This window comes from Triticum urartu, chromosome 5A (genome assembly GCF_056163025.1).
Source record: "Triticum urartu cultivar PI428250 chromosome 5A, HENAU_Tu73, whole genome shotgun sequence".
NCBI lineage: Eukaryota > Viridiplantae > Streptophyta > Magnoliopsida > Poales > Poaceae > Triticum > Triticum urartu.
The window spans coordinates 533360541-533371233 of NC_141877.1; positions in this window are offsets into that span (position 1 = coordinate 533360541).

Here is a 10693-nt window from a genome sequence, read left to right on the forward strand (position 1 = left end):
GGGCAAGAAATGAGGAAGGGCAACAAGACAAGTACCACCGCGGTGAGGGCGGGCGAGAAGACGAAGAATCTCCAGGACATGATCACGACGGTGATGCTGTACACAGTCATCATGTAGAAGATGTCGTACATGATGATGAGGAAGATCAAGACGAAGGGCATGATCATGAAGATGAAGATGCCGGAGCAGACGACGATGGAGGCTGGGTGTAGGACCCTCATATTCAAGAGCTGCTTCTCAAGCAGACGGATAACGCAAGAGCTGCCGCCCGAGAGAAAGCCAAGCTGGATCAACTGGAGATAGACGCGGTTACTCCATTGTATGAAGGATGCAGGCCCGAGGATACCCGCCTGAAAGTAACGCTCATGGCTCTGGAGATGAAGGTAAAACACAAAATGACCGACGCATGCTTCGACGAGATGCTGAGTCACCCTAAGGATGCGAGCCAGTGGCAAGCGTTGAACTTCGAATACCCGGAATTTGGGAAGGATCCAAGGAACATCGTGCTGGGTGCGAGCACCGATGGAGTCAATCCGTTTGGCAGCCAGAGAAGCACACATAGCACCTGGCCTGTGTTTGTCTGGATGTACAACCTTCCCCCCTGGTTGTGCATGAAGAGGAAGTACATTCACATGAGTATGCTAATTGAAGGGCCGAAACAACCAGGGAACGACATCAATCTGTATCTGGGGCTGCTGAAGGAGGAGCTAGACACGCTGTGGAAAACGCCAGCCAATACGTGGGACGCCGCAGAGAAAGAATATTTCCCTATGAGAGCCGCACTGCTCACGACGGTGCACGACTATCTCAGTTATGGATATCTCGCGGGGCAGGTAGTCCATGGATTTTCTGGATGCGTAAGGTGCATGGATGACACAACGTATCGCCAGCTAGATAGAGATCCCGGGTCTTCGAAAACCGTGTTCATGGGACATCGAAGGTGGCTTCGCAATGATGACCCGTGGAGGAAACACAAGGATCTGTTCGATGGTGAAACCGAACCTCGAAAACGCCCGTGTACGAGGAGCGGCGAGGAAATAGACGAGCTGTTGAAAAATTGGAAAGACTGCCCACTGCCGGGAAAGAAGCAAAAGGCGCCAGATCCGGGAAAGAAGTGAAAGGCGCCAGAGCCGCTGCTCAAGGTATGAAAAACGAGGTCTGTTTTCTAGGACTTGCCGTACTGGAAGATCCACCATGTGCATCACAGCCTTGATGTCATGCATATCACGAAGAACGTGTGCGAGAGTCTGCTTGGTACCCTGCTCAACATGCCAGAGAGGACCAAAGATGGGCCGAAAGCAAGGGCAGACTTGAAATCAATGGGCATCAGGCAGGAGCTTCACGCTAATGATGATGATGATGATGATGATGATGATGATGAGGCGAAGCAGGACACAGAAAGTTGTCGCAAAGGCAAAAAGGCCAAGAAGACCGGAAATGACTACCCTCCCACGTGCTTCACTCTATGTCAGGAGGAGATCGAGCAGTTTTTCACCTGCCTCCTAGGAGTAAAACTTCCTTACGGTTACGCGAGGAAGATAAGCAGATACCTAGACCCAGCGAAGCAGAAGTTCAGCGGGATGAAGTCTCACGACTGTCACGTGCTGATGATGCAGATACTTCCAGTTGCAATCCGTGGGATCATGGATGCGCACGTCCGTGAAACGCTATTTGGCCTATGCAACTTTTTCGACGTCATCTCTCGGAAGTCGATTGGCGTGAGGCAACTCAGAAGGCTACAGGAAGAGATCGTGGTGATACTATGCGAGCTTGAGATGTACTTCCCGCCCGCATTCTTCGATGTTATGGTGCATCTGCTGGTCCATATCGTGGAGGATATCATCCAACTCGGGCCGAGCGTTCCTGCACAGCATGATGCCGTTCGAAAGGATGAATGGTGTCATCAAAGGATACGTTCGCAACATGTCACGTCCAGAGGGAAGTATAGCCAGGGGCTTTCTGACCGAAGAGTGCATCTCCTACTGCACGAATTATCTAGGTATCGAGAACCCCGTTGGTCTGCCCGTCAAGGCACCTCGGCAGGCTCGCTGGATGGGGTCACCGTGAGGGTCACCGCAAAATGCATGTCGACTTCGAGGGTCGACTCGCCGACTTTGAAAGAGCAAACCTAGTCGTGCTACAACACATAGACGTGGTCGATCCTTGGGTTGTAGAGCACAAAACCTTTATTGAGAAGACGTACAATGACCGAGGCCAACAGAGGACGGACGGAGATATACTCAAAGAGCACAACTCATGTTTCACGCGTTGGTTCAAGCAGAAGCTTCTGTCGTACCCTTTACATGAGGATTCTTCCGCGGAAGAACAACTCATATTCGCCTTGTCACAGGGCGCTGAGCACAACCTGATGACCTATGAGGCGTACGATATCAACCGCTACACATTCTACACCGAGGACAAGGACATGAAGAGCGATGGTTATCAGAACTCCGGGGTAACGATGGAATCCTACACCGGCAACGACAAGGACAGATACTACGGAAGGATCGAGGAGATCTGGGAGCTGAGCTACGCTGGAGAGAAGGTCCCGATGTTCCGTGTCAGATGGGCCAAGAGCGTCCTAAAAGAAGACCGGTATTTCACCACCATGGTTATACCCGAAGCCAAATCCAAGACCGTGGGCGCAAACGTCACCGCAAAAAATGAGCCATGGGTACTGGTTTCCCAAGTGGACCAATGCTTCTTCATTACCGACCCGTCAAAGCCCAGTCGTGTTGTCGTGAGGAGAGGCAAAAGGAAGATCATCGGAATGGATGGAGTAGCCAATGAGCAAGACTTCTACAAGTACGGCGACCCGAAGATCAAACATGATGACGACGATGAAGTAGCAGCACACACCACAAGAAGAAGCAGGACCACCCTACCTAAAGGACGTCCATTCCACAGAAGAACTCCATTTGCGAAAAACAAGGGCAAGAAGATTGTGAACAGATAGCTAGCTAAGATCGATTGTATTTAAATCATAGTCTTCATTTCTCGATTGTATTTCATGGGCACTTTTTGATATCAAGAATATTTTTAAATTTCATGGGCACTTTTTGAATTCATGAGGACACTTGATCTCGATCCCCCTCCATCTCGATCTCGATTCCCCCTCCATCTCGATCTCGATCCCACCCGCACCCTCCCCCGCTAGCTAGCTCCACCGCCGCTGATGACCCACTGCAACCCTCCCCCGCTCCACCGCCGCCGATGAGCACCCGGCCCCCCGCACCCCTGGGGGGGGGTTATTACTATTTTTATAAAAAAATATTACTGTTATGATTTAAACAAGTTTGAACATATTTAAACACAAATAAATATCAAACAGGATTTAAAATGCATAAAAAAATATTGGGGAGCCTGGGAATCAAACCCAGGACCTCCTGGTGTGTGTGTTGCGTATTGACCAGTCGGGCTAGTGGGCGGGGTCTGTTGTAGATAGGGTTAGGTTGTATATAACCTAACAAGTCGGGCTAGATTAAATTACTTATGGCGCACCCCTCGGTGGTGCGCCATTGCTATGGATGTACTTATGGCGCACCCCTGGGTGGTGCGCCATTGCTAAGCCTCCCCTCACACTAAAATCCCCAATCTCCATTTCTCTCTAATCCCTCCCCTGCCTCGTCTCACCCGCGCCTGACCACCACCGCCCACCACTTCCCCCGTGCTCGTCGTCCCCGGCCATGCTCGCTTCCCCCACCGCACCCGACCACCTCCCTCACCGTCCCCCCTCCGCCCGCGCCCGCGCCCTCGCCGTCCTCCTCCCCCCGCGGCCCCGCCTGCATCAACCTCCCTCCCGAGCGAGACAGCTAGGGTTCCTAGCCGCCGCCACCGCTGCCGGCCCGCCACCGCGGCACGCCCAGCCGGCCGAACCCTCCGCCGCCCCGCCACCGGTACAGGACCCCAGCAGCGCCTCCCCCCATCAAGCAGCCGCTCCCACCAGCGGCGCCCCCCTCCCTGGAGCAGGCGCTCCTGCCCAGCAACGCTGCCGCCCGGAGCTACGCCGGCGACAAGTCCGTAGGCAGGTAGCCACCACTCCTTCGTCCTTCCTCCCTCTTCTCTCATCCCCCCTCCCTCCTTCCTCTTCCATCCTCTGTTCAATTTTTTGCTTGCTGCGTGATTTTTCCAGAGCATGCTCAAGTTTACATGTGAAAGGATTGTGCTTGATAGGTGTTTGTGATAATGCCTCTAAGGGAGGGGGGCATCGCGTCATTAGTCTCTATATCAGAGTCTTTTTTTCCTAGCCGTGTTGTCACCGAAAAATGCAATAAATTCTCATGGTTCGAAACCTTTGATACTTGGCTTCTCCAAATGAGAAATTTATGCATGTAATAATTGGTTTACCTTAGTTTGCAGAAATATGAAATTAAGCCTTACTTAGTAACAATGTTTCAAGAAGATCAATTTGGAAGCTCTGCTTCACAGGATGCCTTCAGACACTTGCACATATCTTTCTAACTCATGCATTATTTCATCTATTAGACACTTCAAAGTGATGGCTATTTCCTTTACCTTAGAGGAAAAACAAAATAATATCTTCTACTTTGCCTAGAGGAAATATAATTTCATGGACTACTTGTTATATCAAATTTTTAGCTAAGTTTTGTCTCCCTGCGAAAATTGGGAAAATTCCTTCTCAAAATCACATGTTTTAACTAGGAAGAACCTGAGACACTATGGCATCAACACTTGTAAGAAAAGAAATAGCAGGAGAATGAAGATAAATGGTGTTAGTAGTGGTAAACAAGCATATAATACCTCCCAGGTAGTAACAATAACTTTATGCAGGAGAGTGAAAGAAGAAGCATAGGCGATCAGGTTCGATCATGGTTGGAGAAAAATTGAGGCGTTTGTTGGCTCCAAGACAGTGATACAGGTATATACATGTGCTCTGCTTACTTGATCATACAGAAGATTTTCATATAAGAGTTACGTTTCAAGTTGCTGAACCTTTTCATATAAGTTTGCTTCCAAGGAGTTGTTCTCTGTCTGGTCCAATTCTGAAGAAATAAAAAGTGAATAGTTTGTTTGTTCCCTGTGTGGTCACTCTATTTTTTGAGTACTGACATTAGTTATGTTTGTTAGCAGCAAGATATTTAAATGAAGCTTGTTCTTTTTCAACTGTTCAACTGATGCCATGAAACTGAATATAGTAGTTGAAAACCCTGTTTTTCTTCCTGATCGTGAAAATTTCATGGGTGCTGTAAAATGTGCAGGTGGTGAGTTGAGGCTCAGCATACAGCTTGTTTGGACTAACCAAGAGGACGAGGTATGTTGCTTGCCCAAGCTAAGTGACACGTACGCGCCAAGTTTTCTGTTATATAATTACCTGTTAGTGCTTAGTTAAACTGCATGATACGGCCATAGCAGATGGATGGTACTAGGTGTTGTTTTGTTTCTTGCCAATGTATTCAGAGAGCAGATGTGCCACTGCAGATTTCTTTTCTTGAAGGCAGCTCACATAAGTTGAGCTACAAGTGAACAACTTGCTGCTATTAGATCTGGAATGGAAGCTCACATAAGTTCAGCTGATTTTTGTCCATATGAAAGCAGAGGACCATATGGTCTGTGGCCTTTTCATCCATATGAAAGTAGAGGCACGTTGTGGTGCTAGTTTGCTGGGTTTTGTCTCCGACCATCGTGTCGTGATGAATTTGCAGGTACCCCGAGAGGCCCTTGAGTTTGCCGGAATGTCGATTAACTTCCGTTCCGGCAAATTCGGGTACTCCATATGTCCTATTTTCAGCAAAGGTCATGCTGAAATTTTCCGTGAATTTTAGCATGACTTTGCTAAAAATAGGACATATGGGGTACTTGCGATAATGCATGGGCCGGGGTATCTTAGTACTTAATTAAGTAGGATCAACTGCCCCTTTATTCTTCCTGCATTAAACCATAGGTGGCAATAGAGCCAAGTGATTAGGCCCAACTTAGAATTCTCCTTAGCATCGATAAACCCTAGATGATAAACCCAACATAGGTGGCAATAGAGCCAAGTGATTAGTGCCTAGTGATTAGGCCCAACCTAGGGTGCCTCGGCATCGATAAACCCTAAATGATGAAAACTTAACTTGGCTGCCCCGGATGCCTCGGTGTCGATGAGAACCTAAATGATGTACGCTTAGGCTTTTAGGGTGCCTCGGCGTCGACAAACCCTAAATGATGAAAGCTTAGGCTTTTAGGGTGCCTCGGTGTCGACAAACCCTAAATGATGAGACCATGATCTTGTTCCTTGACAATAACCAACTTTTTGACCAAACTTTTTTCCTATTTAGAGCGAAACATGGCCCACAACGATGAGGCCGGTGGTTCGGGCGGCAAGCAATTCTGGGAGCTGTCCCAGGAGATGGAGGAACAACCTCACCGCTATGAGGACGCCGCGGAAGACACTGATCCTGATTACACAACCCCTAGTGGCGTCGGGGATGACACCACTGATGGTGCCGCCGAGGATGCGACCACTGATGATGGCGGAGCACACACAGATGGCAGCCAACCAAAGAAGAAAAGGAAGGACCGGCGCCCGAATGCGCTCCGCACCCTCAAGGAGGAATTCACTCAAGTGGACTCCGACGGGAATCCAACGGAGCCCAAACATATAGTCAAGGGGTACTCGCTTCAGCTCGGGTGCATTCTCCAGAGCACCGTCTCGATCAACACCAAGAACCTTAGGCATAAGGACCGAGGGAATTTGCGCAACCTCCTCTTCACGAAGCTGCACGAATGATACAAGTTCCCCGTCGAATTTGAAAACACACGCCTCTCAGGGAATAAAGTGAACAGTGCCGCCCTCATGAAGATGAGCACAGCCCTGTCTACATGGAAAAGCGTGGTGAGGAGAATGATTGATAAAGGTGATAGTTATGAGAAGATCAAGGCGAAATATCCTTTGATGAGCGAAGATGAGTACAAGGAGTTCAAGATCAAGTGCGAGAGCAGTGCAACCTCCGAATCAAGTCAGTGGGGGAAACAAATGCGGGAGTTGAACTTAGGGGAACACAAACTCGGTCCCGGCGGTTACAGAGTGGCGGAGCCTATATGGGACAAGGAGGACGCGGAGCGTGCCGAGCAAGGACTACCGCCCCGCTTCGAGAAATACAGCGGTGACAAGCAGACCAGGAACTATGTCAGGGCCCGGTACAAGGAGGACCCGATAACAAAGGAGCTTACCACGGATCCGAAGACCAGGGCGCTTGAGCTTCTTCTGGTAAGGAATACACCCCCGCGTAATTAGCTCCATATGGTTGCACTCTAATTAATCCCCAATATTTCTAAATGGTTCGCGTTCCTTTCGCAGGACACTGAAAGCAGTAGCGCGAGGTCGTCTCAGAGCTCCCCTTTCGACACCCCTTTAAATAGGGCGTTGAACGTAATGAAAAACAAGAATAAGCTCACTAAGCCAACATCAGCTGGTCGTGTGGCCGGCAAAGGCTTGTCCATAAAATGGGGGTCATACTATACCGTTGGTGTGCGGAAGGAGAAAAAGACTAGCTCGGAAAGCCAGACGCGCGAGGTTGAAGAACTCAAGGCACAAGTGGCGCGGATTCCGGAGCTTGTCCAAGAGCAAATGCAACAACAACTTGGAACGACGCTCAACGCCATGATGCCTACGTTGATTCATGGGCTGACGACGTGGATTGCGGGCGGCCAACAGGGGCCTCCCCCGATTCCCAGCTTCACGGCCAGCAACTCACACAGCGCGCAGGCGGCGCCATTGGTGTCTCCGGTGGCGCCATTGGTGTCTCCGGCGGCGGCGCCATTGGTGTCTCCGGCGGAGGCGCTATTCATGTCTCCGATGCCGGCACGGGCATTGGAGCTTAATGCACCTGGGTGTACGCCGGCCGGCACCTCGCCAGCAAGCGCCCCCTCCGTCAGTTGCACGCCCGCCGTTGGCGGTGCCTCGACATTAGCCGAGCTCGACGGCATCACGGTAACCAAGCCTCTCGGCCGATGACTTCATCTCATTGCCTTTGACTGGGCATCCCTGATGCCCTGTACATGTTTTCGCAGGGCACCGCCGACGTTCCTTGCACTCTTCTGCATTTCGTGGGCGCCGAGTTGGTCGATGTCGCCAAGGGCAGAATCGTTCAATTGGGAAACCCCATGTTCCACGGTAATCCGATGCCACCCACAATGTATACGGTTGAAGTGGTTCGGGTGCTGCCAGGCTGCGACGAGCTGTTACCTCTGATTCGACCCGCTGGGGCCGACGAAGAAGATGAGATGACCCTCAGCACCTGTGTAAACTGGCCCCTGCTTTGGCCAAAGAGCCAGATTCATTTGGAGGCGGGGGACACCACCCCACAGACAAGACCGCCAGTCGTGCCGGCGCCAAGCCATGGCAAGAACGCCGCAACGCTACCGGACCTGCCGGACATCCCTATGGCACAGGATCCGGACAGCCCTATGGCACAGGATCCAGACGGCGACAACAACGACAATGATACATTTACCAAAGTTGATAAGTACTTTGCCGAACATGGGTACGCTGACGAGTTATGCGGGCCTCTTTCTCAAGAACCCAACCAAGACGACCGCGATCTAGCTGGTACGGCGGAGAAATCCAATTGCAATAGGCGTCGTCTGGCGTTCAGTTCTCAGGACACGCCTCCAGCTCCCGCCTTCACCGAGCCTCAGATAGCTGAGGTGCGAAATATTATCAGCCCCAACACGCTCAAGAAGGCGGTCTGTGAGCAGAACTCGGTCCCATTACAGGAGATCAAGAAGAAGGGACGGAAACGAAAGACTAACAAGGGTGCCGGTGCGAGCCAGCCGGCACCGAGTTCGATCCGTTCTCAGGACGGGCCACCTTCACCTAAGGATATCTCGAGGAGGGTGCATGTGGCGGGTAGGGCGATGCTACCGCCAAATATGCTGAATGCTGCAAGTGGTGCTATGCAGAGTCTGCACGACAGTGTTCTTTCTTTGGAGAAGCGGCGTCTCAGAGAGAAGGATGTGGCATACCCGGTTTTCGTGGCCAAGGTGCCAGAGGGCAAGGGCTTTGTGGATGGCGACATCGGGGGTACGATCGTCCTGCGGTTTGATGACATCTTTGCCATGTTTAACCTTCATCCGCTGCACTACACCTTCGTTCGGCTGTTTTTGCTGAGTATGGAGATACGAATCATTAGAGACAAGACCCCGGACATCGTGATAGTCGACCCCTTCTACATGCGTGCCAAGCACTTGATCGAGCAGCGCTGGGGACCGCCAAGTTGCGAGTTCACAGCTCGAAGGTGTCATTCTGGCAAACCCAGATAAGGATAACATCCTTGTGGCTTACTTTCCCGAGTAAGTCATCCCTTAACCGCCCCGTAACATATGATTTCTTAGATTTTGATCGTTCTTTTTTTTCTAACATTCCGTGTTCTGTGCAGTGACACACATTGCACACACATCCTCTTAAGCCTGAAATATTCCATGGCCACGTATTTAGACCCGAACCGTAACTCCAAGATAGACTACACAAATGTCAAGAAAGTTCTTGATGATGTTCTCCCCGCCTACGCCAAATCTGGAGGCACCTTCACCAGGGCAGTTTGTAAGTACGGCAAGCACATGTTCTCACACAATACGAAGTTCTGCTGCATCAAGCAGCCGCCTGGCGGTCAGAAGGATGCCTACTACGCCCTCCATCACATGCGGGTGATCGTAAGGGACCATCATCAACTTCTGCTACCAGATAATCTCAAAGATTGGGCCGCGAGCTTGTCGGCAGCCCAGGACGCGGACCTCAGACAAGAATTCTTTCGCATCCAGTCGGAGTTTGCGGACATCATCCATCAAGATGTCCATCATACCTCGGGGCAGTTCTTCCTCAGATATCAACCGTCCAACAGTGAGATAGATGAAATGCTACAAATGCAGGGTGACAACAACCGCGATTTCATGACCATCACGACAGACGACGGCTTCATCCACGTTCCTATCCGATGAGTCGAGTCGAAAGTAGTGATGTGTAGTTCTGAAACATTGATTGGCTCATGTTGTAATTATACTTTAATGAATTCGTATGTCTCTTTGGTTTGGACAGTCGTTCAACTTAGATGTAATCGATGCTATTTATTAGTAGGACCATGAATCGTGCTATTAATGTCTTGCTTTTCTCTTCCGATCCTTTTGTTGCATACTTACATATTGCTTATGTATTGTCTGTTGTTTGGCTTGTGCATAGAGATGTCGTCGTATGCCGTGTACAAGGGTAAGGTTCCCGGAGTCTACGACGACTGGGAGGAGTGTCGGAGACAGGTTCACCATTTCAGCGGTAATAGTTACAAAGGGTACACCACTAGGGCGGAGGCCGAATCTAGATACGCCCGCTATCTAGCGAGAGAGAGCAGGGAGCGTTGGAGGAACCGGATGAAGACCAGTTTGATCGCGATGATGCTCATCGTGATGACCACAGCTCTCTTCTATGTGATGGTAGTTTAGATGATCGATATCGACTTGTAATGTGAAGACAAACTCGATACTCGCGGTCTTGAGACTTGTAATGTTTTATCTTTGTTTGGTCTTTTGAATTCGGAGACTAATATGATGAATTGTATTTGGAGACTAATCTTCTATTGTATTCGATGAATCTGATGTTGCTGTGTGCTGCTGTCTATATTCTGACTAATAATATATTTTATATTCTGTCTAATAATATATTTTGTAATCTGCGCAAAAATCAGAAAAGGAAAAAACCAAA